Below are 12697 nucleotides of genomic sequence, written 5' to 3'. Positions count from 1 at the left end.
TTAGTTTTACATAGAAAACGAACTGACCTGAACACTTAGTAGATTAGCTGCTTGTAAATATACCAGCTTAATCCAGCTTGGGTTTTTTCTCGTGTTTCATGTAGCATCTGAAAAGAGACAGCTTGTGGCAAATTAGCTGGGGTGAGACTACAAAAAGATTGAATTATTCCTGTTTGAACAGTTCCCAGCATGCAAGCACTTGCTGCTTGGTTTGTACATCATCTGCATCTTGACTTAGCTTGCCAGAGCTGCTGTGATTGAGGTGAAAGTAAATAACCTCCAACTGGAAATCTTGCCTTTGATGTAAATGATACTTTATTTGTTAAGTGGCGAAAAATATTGTGGAGATACAATGAACAAATATTGTGGATGCCATGTCTTTTGAGTTTCTTGCAACAAATGTCTCGCCCTGTTGTGCTTCCGTGAAGGGAAGCTGTTTGACATGCTGCCCTGTGCTGTCCTGAAAAGTCACTTTGCTCGTAGAGAAACCCAGCACTGGTATGAAAATGCAGTTGTCAAGACGTATGTGAGGTTGTGCTTGGCGTGCATCTGTGCCTTACGCGCTCTGTTCGCTTTGGGGCACGGCATGAAAACAACAGGCTGTAGAGTTAGGTCTGCCACATTTAGGCAAGGCTAAGCTTACTGTCAGGCATCTGTAAATGCCGAAGCAGTTGAAGCAGGATGATGTTTCTGTAGGGACTTGCCTTGATATACTGATGTATCACAGCACCTCTGTCAGAGAGGATGGACTAAGGGGGTGGGGAAGCTAAAACACATTTGCTAATAGTTTAGGATTGGCTAGCTGGTTGTTTAGGACAGTGTATCCAGCTGGACTGCTGATGCTAAATTGGAATTTGGCTGTGATATTGCGATTAATTCCTGTTCTTACTACATGTGCTGGATCATTTTTCTATGGCAGTGGTAATGAGGGCCTGGCTTTACTGTTGCATGTGGTGAGGAACGTTTCCCTTTCTCAGATCCAGCTGTGTTCATGTAGCTTCTGCAGAGCTGATTTAGGAGCAAGGGGAGGCGCAGGTGTGCGGCAGGTCTGTCTCTGTTTTTCTCTTTGAAAGGAAGAATGGGACCCTACCACTTTTCCTCTGAGCCTCATTGGGTTTGCTATCTCTTTGCCCGAAGACATTGGGCTGTTTGTGGGTAAGATGTAAGGAGAGCGAGAAATAAAAGTGCGTGACATACCTGCTAGAGGCAATGAAAGTCCCACTTTTGCTTCTAGTGAGAACTCAGCTTTGCATTGTCCAACTTGCCATGTTTTTCTGGAAAGAGAGGGGTTAATGGGGATGGAGACCCGATGATGGCCCAAGTGGAGATCCCTTTGCAGTTGTCCCTTTTGTCTGGGCAAGCTGTTAGGGAGATGGTTGGTGAAGGGAGGAGGACATCCTGGTACTGCCCCCCACCTCCGTGGGGGGAGTGGTGGGGTCTCTGCCGCTGAAATCTTTGGATGTGGATGTGAGGGGCAAGGAAACAGGCCCCCCAGGGAGTGTATGGGGTGCTGGGCTGGGCTGATGGGGGTAGAGGTGGGCTTGTTGGTTGGTGAGAGCTTCTCCAGAGCCAACAGCCGCAGAGCAGGTGACCCTGCTGGCTCAAGGAGTTAGAATTCACAGAGTCAAAGTTGCAACAGCACAGTCCAAAATACAGTTGCTTGCCATAACAAAAAAGACCCTTCCAGGCTGTGAAGTTTTGGATTGCATGTGCTCAGTTAGCTGGTCGTCCCTGGTGTGGCAGCTGTCTGTCTTGCTATCCTACATCGCTGTGCTGCTGCCTGGCTGGAGCCCGTGTCCCCTGTCCTCTTGGCCCCTCCTGAGCATGGCAGAGAGGAAGAGTGGCCTCAGCAGCTGCACTGTGTGTGACCCTTGGGTACCTCCGTGGGCCCTGCTGGAGGACATGCTCCTTATGTGTCCTGCACCCGCCATGGGGTCCATCCTCTACTCATCCCTGCCCTCTGTACCGTCACCCGCTGTCTCCTATGGGCACACAAGGAAATTCAGAGTGCTGTAGTTTGTGGTGTCCTTTCTTTAATCCTTCTTGTCTCGCTTGTGCTGCAAAGCTTCAAGGCGAAGGTTTTGCCTTCTGTATCTAAAGCCTCATGCCTGGATCTAGTTGATGTTTATACAGAAGTGTGAGGGCAGCCAAAGGTTCTCCAGGGTCTGATAGAAGCCACACATGAAATTAATCCAAATTAAACTGCGTTAACTCATTCCATGATAAACAGGAGGCTACAGCACAGACTCAGCTTGTTGCATAGCTTTGAGACAGTGACGAATGAAAAGTGAATCCTTCTCCAAAAGTTTGCTGCGCCTTTATGAGGCTTGATGAAGTTTTGAGGCAAGCCAATACACCAAGCTCATTGCGTAGGCATTTGCGAGAAACGAGGCAGGTTTATGGGAGAGCACTGTGGGTCCAGAGAGTCAGTGGGGTGCTGGGGATAAAGCAGCTAAACAAAACGTGGGCCTGCTCAGGGTGAATCTGTGGTTGTGGACCTGCACGTGCCTCCCTGTGGAGGAGGGAGAGCTCAGGCTGCGTGCCCTGCTAACGTGGGCCGCACTGGAGCTGGTTTGCCTACGTGACAGGGTTTTCCGCACTGTTCTGCTATGCCCGCTTCCCCCCGCTCCGCAGGGATGCGGAAAGTAGGGGAAAACAGTCTGGTCGGGGCAGCCTTTGGGTGGGTGGGTGACAGCCCTGCCCTTGCTGCAGAGCCTTTTGTGGGGGACAGGGAATGCTGGAGGTTGGTTGGTGGCCCAACTGTCAATGGGGAGCTTGGCACTTCCCATGATAGCAGGAAAAAGTGTTGCTGGAGCTCTGGCCCTTGTCCCCTTTTCCCAGCACTGGTGTGAGGGGACGGTGGACTTCCCAGCAGTGATGGCATTAAGGACGGCCTTGGAGGCTGGGATGGTTTTCCCTGGATTGAGGTGGGGTCAGCTCTCAGAGGCATGGGGCTTTGCTGGTTTGTGTCTGTGGAGTGGGCACAGTTTTCCCAATGAGGTTTTTAGGCCCTGTGAAGAACAAAAAGTGTACAAAAATGTGCATGCTCTGGGAGGTGTGCTGCTGTCAAAGAGCAGTGGATGCAAGAGATGGACCAGTGTAATTTTACAGTCCAGTTTACTCTGGGTTTTGAACAGTCAGAGCAGTGTGTTTCTCTGGAGGGTTTGCAACAGCGCCTGCTTCTTTGTGGGGCTGCGAGCGAGGAAGGATGGATACTGCCTCGGAGTTTGAAACTGCAGGTCAGCACGAGAGCACAGCGGTGCTTCTCCACCGAAAAGCAGCGCCTGCATGGTCTGGCTGCCTCTCCTGCCCGCACAGAGGTTGTGTTGATCTGGTGGATGTGAATAGACCTGCAGGCTTTCTGCAGAGCTGTGATGTCTGAGGAGAGGCAGTTTCCAAGTGAAACACTGATTCTTAGCCACGATCCTGTGTGCTAACGGTGCCTGTATTGGAGAACAGGAGCAATTCTGTATTGTAGCATTTGAATCATGCATGTTGATTTTTTTTTTTTTTTTTTTTTTTTCCCCCAAGCATGCTGCTTAGGAATAAGGATGGGGGAAATACTGCTGGTGGTGAGGAAGGAACTTTCTGACTGCACTTCTGGATCCCTCCTTCCCCATGGGCTGTGTGCTCGGCACTGTGGGACCATATTAACTACTTGTGTTTGGATTTCCAGAGAAGAAGCTTCCTCTCGAGACTTCCTATTGTAATTCACATCTGTGAAGCTGCATGCAGATGCTGCCTGTCAGGCTGAGAAGATTAATGTCCAGCTGTGGATGTACACAGGGGAGGAGGATAGATGGTATTTTGGCATCTGTAAAGACACCTTACTAAAATAGGCTAAAGCTCATGAACCTGGGAGCAGAAGTTGTCCCAAAAGCCTTACTTGATGCATCTTTCCTTTCTTTTCCCCCCCCTTAAGGAATAATTATTTGGAATATGCTCTCTGTTTCACTGTTTGCACAAAATCTGGTTGGGCTCATGGAGAAGCTGCTGCTAGATGGATGGGGCCAGACCGAGCTCTGTCATTCCTTCCCTCTGAGGCTGGGATATGTTGTGTCCCTCGTTTTCACTGCTTTCTTGCTATCCTGCTTTTTATGTGTCTTTCTACTTATGGATCCTGAGCTCCTCTGCGATGGGGCTGTCTGACTGCATAGCATGCAGAGCTCTTGCAGTATATGAGGGCAGACTGTACAGCTGAGTGGGAGCAACGCTTTTCAGGGAGGCACAGGTGATCAAGTGGTGCATGGAGAGGTCAGTATGTCAAAGCAACAGCTTTCCTGTGGTTTGAGCTGCTGCCTCTGGCTGTGTTTTATGTATTTGGTAGGGGCAACTGCTCCCATGCACGTAGCAGCCTTTGTCCCTGGGCTTCTTTGTTGTTTTGAGTCCTCTGTGCACCTTGATGCTGTCTTTCTTTCTCTGCATCTTTTTCCCTCGTCCCTTTCATGTGCATCCTCAGAGGTGATCTGAGGAGTCCCTGCCAGGACCTCTTGCAGGTTTTGGGCGTGGAACTGCCAAGCTCCCTTCTTCGCCAGTCTGGGGCCTCTGGCGGTGCAGAGCTGGCTTCATTTTAGGAAAACATAATAAAGCAGATCAGTATTAACTTGCCTTCATGGAGCTGATCCTAACTGCGGCTCAGTTGGATTATGTTAGCTGGTACCCAGAGGCTTCCAGATTTTAAAACTATGAAGCAACTTCGCCTGCAAACAGAGTGAGTGGTTGCTTGGCTGTGCTCTCGTAATTGTTTTCTGTTCATTGACTGCGTCGCTGGAATAGTACGAGGCGGTGTTGAATTTCTGGACAAGGCTTTAAACAAGATTTTCTGTCAAAATGCCTGACAAACCACCTGCTGTAATGCAGAATGTGGGTCTGTCTTTTTGCAAATTGAATTGTCAGAGAGCTCTTATGATTATTAAACGATGCTTTGTGTTAATTTAATTTCCTGTAAAAGATACAAGCTGTATGATTCAAAGAAACAATGCAAGCACTTAATCCAAGTAAAAGCAAACTTTCCATATCTGTGCATATACAATACTTAAATGTTTCCAATGGCATCATGTGCAGGGTGGAAGTATACAAATATACATAAAAGCCCAATACTTTAAAATTTGTCAGTTTTGAAGAAAGCATTTACTGAATGGAGAACTGGGTAATGAAAAACAGTCAAAGCCAGAAAGGAGAAAGCATCGATTTATTATCTTCTCGGGATGATGGAAGGAGGGATTCCACCCCCCCACCCCCCCCCCGCCTTGTGTTTTGAATGAGTTTAAAACTGTGTTTCAGCCAGCTTGTGAATGGTCAGGATTCATCAGATTTTGTGAGCAGAAGGGCTATTATTTGGGCTTTCTGGCTAGGTTCCAACTCGAGGAATCCCGATTCAGGGTGAAATGCCTTCCTGCTCTAGGCAAGCATAACTGTTCCCTCCCCCTCTGTTGCACAGGGACTGGCAACTTCACCTTTTTTTCCTGCTGGTGTCCTGCAGAACTGAGTTAAGCACATAGCGATCTTGCCCACTTATATTGAGCTTGATACTGGCTCCTGCTAGTGATGAAAGGCTCGTGTGTGCAAAGTAATGAATGATGCTCTTGCCACCTCTCCCCTGAAGAGAAGCTAAAGAGAAGAGCTTGTGAGGAGAGGTGGTCTCAGCTGTGTGTCCTGGTGGAGCTGGCCCCTTTTGAATGAATGGAACTGAAGTGATCTTGGGCATCCTTTGAAGGAAGGATACTGCTCTGGATAGCAGTAGCTCTGCTTGCAGCATGCCAAGGAATCTGCTCTGCTATATTTATATAAAACACAGACTTTTAAAAATAAATTTATATTACATATATTAAAATATTATTTTAGATATAGATAAATACGTATTTAAAAGTTGTGTTGCTTTCTGAATTTTTCCACAGGGTGTGATGGCGGTGTACTTGTGCACATGGCAGTGGGAAACTAGCAGGGAAAACTTGGAGGGCTTAGGGATCCCTGAGTGTTGTCTGCCTGCACTGGTGCTTAGGTATTGCTTAAATGGGCTTAATCGAACTTTTGCCTGTGTCTCCTGCCAACTCCATTTTAAAAGTACCATGCTCAAATTAAAGATGTAGGTGGGAGGTAAAGTTAGGGACAATGCTTGAGTTAATTTTTCAATGTAGAAAAACTCTCTGCTAATTAGTCTGTTTATCTAAGTCCTGCAGCAGTTTAGCATTCTTGTTCTGTCAATTTTCTTTCCCTGTGCCCTACTCTCCTGCTGGTCAGAGTTTGTCTTGCCTCAGAAGTGGCTGCTTACCAATAATACATGACGTGTTGTTCCTTGGGCTGTGTGCGTGTTATAAAATGTATTGTGTGTATAGCTGCCTGTGTCGTATTCCAAATGCTTTTTGTAGCAAGAAGCAGGCTAATACAGTGTGGTTGATCTTGAACTGAATTTACTGGTTAGTAATATGTCTCTTAAAATACCTAGCCTGCCTGAAGCTGGGAGTGAGCATAGCACGTGTGTGTTATCTAGTTGGTGCTCTCTTAACTGTGTGTTGTTAAAGAGCTTTTCTGCCTCCCATTGCTGCTGCAACTATGCTCTGGAGGCCTGAAAGAAGTCTGCTATTGCGTACAAGCTTGCGCAGGTGCCCTTTGCAGGACTGCTTCATGGATAAGCAGTCCTCCACTCCTGCACTCACTGGATCTTTCAGTTCATCTCTCTGCTCCTGTAGTGCATTTCCGAGTTGAGTTCCCTGTGCACGCAGTGTGGGTCTACTGAGCTGTTCTGAGGCAGTGACCTTCCGTGTGCTCCCAAACTGAACGCTGCAAGTCACAGGAGGTACAGCTGCCTCACTTGGAGTCTCCTAAATTCTGTAAAAGAATTTCCTGGGAATAAAGGCTCTTACCGCTCTTTTTTTCCAACCCCCCCCCCCCCGCTAATTATCTTGGCTTCTTGTTCACTGTTTTCTCCCTTTTTAAAAAGACTAGAGAAATAATGGTTTCTTTGTTTTTTCTTTCTGAATTGTTTGCTACACTATCTATAGGGCAGATAAATCTCCTTTTTTGCTTCTTCCTGGCATAAGAGTACCTTTCATTTGAAAGAAACTGTAAATCTAAAATAACATGAATTATAGTTTGACCCTTGTTAGTTAGGAAAATAGTGATGTAATGAAATGGCTACTGGGAGGACCAGTAAGACAAATCATACAGGCCTTTATTTGTCATTTTCCTGGCTCTGCTTCCCAAATAGCCCTGCACTTCGCCAAAATTAGTTCCTAGGCATTGCAGCTATAACACCATATGGGGCTTTAGGTTTGCATTGACACAGGCAGTTGCCTGGATGATCAGCCCCATTGAATTTAGACTGAACAAAGGCGGAGGGATGACTGGCGAGGGGTTGCAGCAGATCTCCCTGCTGCCCCATGCAACCTGGAACAATCTTGCCCTGCCAAGCTGGTGGCCACCTGTGGGAGCTGCTTGCCAGATGTGCCTGCCAGCAGTGCAGCCCTTCTCTCTCCCTGGCTGGGCAGGCTGGAGCAGGAGAGTGGTGGGATGGCCATGAAGCAGGGAGGAGAGCCTTTTCTTCCAGCCCAGGTTAGAGGCAGCCTCCTTGAGGAGAGTGCTCGGGTAGACATACGGCCTCTCTCTCTTCCCTCAGTTTTCCTCCCTTTTCCCACCCCACCCTGCCCCTTCAGACCATCTCAGGGCTAACTGCAGCTGCTCAGGGAAGCAACTGGCTCCAGCTCCTGAAATCAGTGGGTACATGTACATCTGGATTGTTGTCTTTTGGGGTTTGTGACTAGACTGCGTCTTCACCACTGTAAAGGATCTGTGACATGAAAGGACTTTGAAAACATTCAACATTGGTTTAGCCCTATCCTGGCACCTTCTCCCTCTGTGTTCATGATGTACAAGTACAAGCATCAGAACTTGGCTTTCTGGGACTAATCCAGCCTTGGCTCGAGGAAATGGATATTTAGGCAGTGCTCCATTAAGCCAGTCCTATAACCTTGTAAAAAGTGCTCTTTGAATCGAAAGCAGTTCCTTTATGTACAGACAGAGAAAATGTTTGGTGTTAGCCTGGGTTAGCAGACTCTCCTGTGGATCTTACTCAATGCTCTCTTACTTTCTTGACTTTACAGCACCGTTGAGTCATGCCTCATTTTGGCTTTTTGGTCTGTGTGGTTGCCATGTAGGATATCCCAGCTGCAGTCCTCCATCTGCTGCAAATCTGATGGAAAACTGTTGTAAAGCACTCCATTTAAGTTAGTTGTTGAGGAGACTTGTATCGGCGCATTGGCCCTTTGAAAAGGTACTGAGGGTGGATTATGCAAAGTTCAGCTTTCAGACTCTTTCCTGGACCCTCACATGTTTGTTTGTTTGATTTTGTCTGTATCAACAAAGCTTATTTTTAACTCTGTATCAGCATCCTTGTATGGAGGCTCAAAGATTACCTTTGCATTTATTAAAGCTGACTTCACAGTCTTGGATTTGCATAGTTTTAACAATGTTACAATGTGCAATTTTTAATTAAAAGTAGTAGAACCCTTGGATAGGAAGACAAAACCTTAATTGTTAATAAAGTACAATTAAGTTTCTCAGTACCTAGCTAGTAATTACACAAATCTCACTGCAGTATGGAAAGTCTGTTAGAAAACATGGAAGCGTAGAGATGTGTAGAAGAAGGTTTTTGCACGTACTGACTGTGAATTGCTCTGCTCCTAAAAAAACCATATTTTTTTTGTCTTAAATAGTACTATTTTTGCTGTTCAGAGTTTGTAACTGCAGCCTGTGCTTTTGCTTGGGGTGGACAGTTTTAAAGAGCTAAAGCCATGAGGTTAGCGTGTCATGAGGTGCTGCAAGCCAGTGATTCATTTTAGCTTCCTTGGTGAGCATTTACAGAAATTTTGAGGGCTCAGCAAGGACTTGGACTCAGCCAGAAACAAAATAATCTGTCATGAACACTCTTGAATTACAGGGAAGGCTGGATACAAATCCGTGCTCCCTATTTTTGACTCACTTGTAGGGAGTGGTGGTCAGTGCAGGACAGTGATTAATTCAGCAGTGACCTTTTCGGCATCCGGCATATTGATGGTCCAACAAAATGTTGAAAAAGCTATGGTGAGGTTGGCCTTTAGAGTTTGAATTGCACGCACAGGACTGTAGTCGTAGCTAGAGTAACAGTTCTGGGTTTAGGCTGTCTTTTCTTGCTTTCCCTGAGGGAAGCCTGAGACAATATGGTAAAGAGATGTGCTGGAGCCCCCAAACGAGTTGGCAGCAGAGCCCTGAACCTGAAGCCAGAAGCCTGTGGCTTGCCAGACCACACTGTAGCATAATTACCAGATAGCATTGCTGAGACTCCAGGGGTGAAGCAAGCCAGGGCATAGATCTGCATCGCTCTCCTGCTGCGTGTGGTACGGGTATCTGTCGTGCTCTCCTTTTCTGTGCTTGTTTTACACGGGTGTGACTCTTTCTGAGCATTGGGTAAACTCTGTTTACCCTGCTCTGAGTGGAGAGATGAATTCTTCAGTGCTCTCTGGGTTTTGTTTTTTAAGAAAGGAAGTTCATGATTTCTTTTGGCAAGAAATGCAAAGTAAACTCAAAGATGTAAAGCTTCCTAAATTACTCATCTTTTCCACACAAAACTTGATGAAACTTTGGGTTTCTCTGAGACATTTTCTAATGACCCAGTGTATCTGGCTTTATACAGAACATCTGAAAGAAACTTTTGGAATGGAGAGCCATGGAATAAACAGCAAATGAAATCACTTACAGCTCTGTCTCATTTCTATTACCAGGGGAAGAGGAGAGCAATTATTTTTTTGGAAAATTAGGCTACATAAAGGAATTCTAATAAAGATAAGTGCTCTAATGAGTTAGAATCTGTGAGCAAGCAGAAAGGAGAAATGCATTATCACTAGCTTCGTTGCTGCCGTGTCTGTGAGGGTTACCATGATTTAATGAGTCTGGCAGGACCTGCAGTAAGCTGTGTTAGTAATTTCATCTTGCAGCAGGTGATCTCTCAGCCTGCATGAAGAAGGGGTGAAAAAATCCAGAATTAAAAAAAAGAGTGTGGTGATGCATGTTGAGAGCCCTGTGCTTGAGATGCATTTCTTTACAGAAAGTAGCTAGCTGGCTTCTCTGTGCAGTAAAGTGTTCAGTGCTGCACACACTGCTCGTACAAATCTTCCCAATCTGTCCTCCTCTTCTCTGTACTTCATTTCTCGTGTTCTTCTTGTTCATCTAGATCACGCTTTGTAGAGCATTGCATTTATGTAGTCCTGTCTGATGCTTGTCTTCACTTGCATCCTCTTTTAAATTCAGGGCTCTGCAAGTTTGACATCTGCTAGACCTTGTCTTTGGGGTTAGGGATGTTCTGTATACCTAAGGACCAGACAACACAGTAAGTGAGGAATGAATGGGAAGTGAAAGTTGTGTTGGACCTCAGTAGCTAGGGGTTTTTGTGGAAATCGAAGTAAAATAGCCTTTGCCTCTGTTTGGATCAGTGCTCCCGTTCCTAATGAGAATCTTAACAGCTGACTGCTCACGATCATAAAAACACTTAAGGCAGCCACTGAAAAGCACTGGGGTGCAAATTCAGGTCAACTTACCTGTATTCTTATGTCATCCTTTGTACTGTAGCCCATACACCCCAATGTTTTTTCAAGTGATGACTTGCTCTGTAGATAAAACAGGAGCTATATTTTAGTGTTTGGTCAAGTTTGGGAGGCTGTTTTTCCCCCTCCACAAATTTATAGGGCTCTTAGGAGGTATTTAGGGATAAAAGGGACTGAGGCAGAAACATGCTGTCACCTGGAAGCTTTTTGTCCATATCCTGACACCATCATTGAAGCAACCTCTCATCTGTGGAGGGGGCTCTAATGAGAGTAAATCACTGTGTATGGTAATGGGGGGGGGGGGGGGGGGTTGGATTGCAGAAAGTGAGAGGTGTGGTGGTGACTTTCTCTGAAAAGGCCTTGTCCAGTTCTCCCACCGCCATTCCTTCTGCCACCTCTTCCATGGGACAGCAACATGTGCTGCTAGGTATGGCTTGAGGAGACGGAGTCTGCAATCTTCCACTGAAAGGCTTAGGTTTCACCGAGCCCTTCTGCACAGGGGGTGGGGTCTCCCTGTGCTCCACCACCTCTCAGAACATGATGCTGAAGATGGTCCTTTCCCCAGTTTACATGGTGGAAAATAATCAGTTTACGTGGCATTGGAGTCTTTCTGCTGTCACCCAAATTTTACACAGCAGTTAAAAATCTGGTTTGCTAAATTACAGGATTCTAGGGACATCTTTATGTAGGATGTTTAATACAGACATCCTTGTGTAGGATGTATGTGGCTTCCAATATTAACTGTTCCCCATGGGAAAGATGGTTTTTAGCTGATTTCTAAATGAAGATACAATACAACATATACCTAATGGTGCACTTGTTTGCCCTCAGCATTTTTATAACTAGTTCTTTCACATCTGACTTTCATTTTGGAGTCTAAGCGAAGTTTACCTCTTTCCTTAAAAAACCAGCTGTCCTTCCACGAAACCAACCAACCAATTAAATATGAAATATTTATTCATATTTCATGTGAAATATGAAACTAGCTTTCACTGGACTGATCTCTGCTTGGCTGCTAGGTGGTTAGGGCTGCTTGTTCCTCCATTGGAGTGAAAACTGGGGAAGTGAAGTAGGAGAGTTAATAAGACCAAGTGGAGTGGAAAGCTCGTAGATGAAGATGCTGCTTTCTGGGGTCAGATATCCCCACCTGGCTCTTTTTCAGGCCCTGCTACGATGCATTTATTGATTGTAATTAATTGTGATTTAAGGCTTATTGTTTTTGTTGGATAGCTTTATTATTATTATGCTCAGGCTCTGTCGTGTTTCCAGCCCCAGTGTCTCAAAGCTCTATTCCATAAACCGTGCCACCTTGCTTTTGACACGCTGCAGTGCTTGGCTCAGAGCCCCGGGCTATAGGTGCCAGCACCCTGCTGTTAATAAGAGGAGCCAGACTATGATGGCTGGAGAGACATCATCTTATCGCAGGACAGATCCAGCGCTCCTGACAGGGCCAGCGTCTTCTCTGTGCTGCCCATAGGACACATGTTGCTCTTGCCCCGGGGTGTTTGCTGCAGCAGTGGAGCTGTTTGGGCTGTTGTGACCATCCGTCCCTGCAGAGCCTGCCAGCTGTGGTCACACAAGGCTTCAGTCTGAGGGCTGGGTGAAATGCCCTCTGACAAGTGGGATGCCATTGCAGACATGGTTTGCATATTAAGACCATGGAGACCTTGGGGGGAAGGCAATGCTGGTGACTTTAAATTTTTGTGTAACTTGAAGTGCTGGCCTAAAAGGGGAAATTGTTTGTGTCTTGTTTATCTTGTGAGATGCTCTGCCTGCATCTTTTCTGTGTCTTGAACTGCATCCTTAGTATTTTCCCTGAGACAAAAACTGTTTTTTCTGTTGTTGCAAGACACAGACCTTTTTAAAGAAGAGGAGAGACCGAAAGCTAATGAACTTTTTCCTCTGAGGATAAAGCCCTCTAATTGTTACTGAAAAGGGTATTTAATGCTGATGGCAGTACCCTTACTTCCTCCTCAAAGTGATGTAATAGCTTGGTTGTAAAGGAGATTCTTGAATAAAATAAAACTAAACCAGAAAGGCTTGTGGAAGAGTGGGGAGGAGATACTTGCATTCTGCTTTTATGGTGCAGAAGCTTTCACTTCTAAGAACTAATGCATAAAACC

The 12697-nt window shown here is 45.9% G+C and overlaps 1 protein-coding gene across 6 annotated transcripts in view; it reads left to right on the top strand.

The window, feature by feature from the left end:
* Positions 1-12697, top strand: part of PPFIBP1 (PPFIA binding protein 1) — a 119537-nt gene that overhangs the window by 11292 nt on the left and 95548 nt on the right. The gene's annotated exons all lie outside the window — the stretch shown is intronic.

The sequence above is a fragment of the Falco punctatus genome, assembly GCF_963210335.1.
Source record: "Falco punctatus genome assembly, chromosome: 6".
NCBI classification, from domain to species: Eukaryota; Metazoa; Chordata; class Aves; order Falconiformes; family Falconidae; genus Falco; species Falco punctatus.
This window is presented reverse-complemented; position numbering and strand designations above follow the sequence as displayed.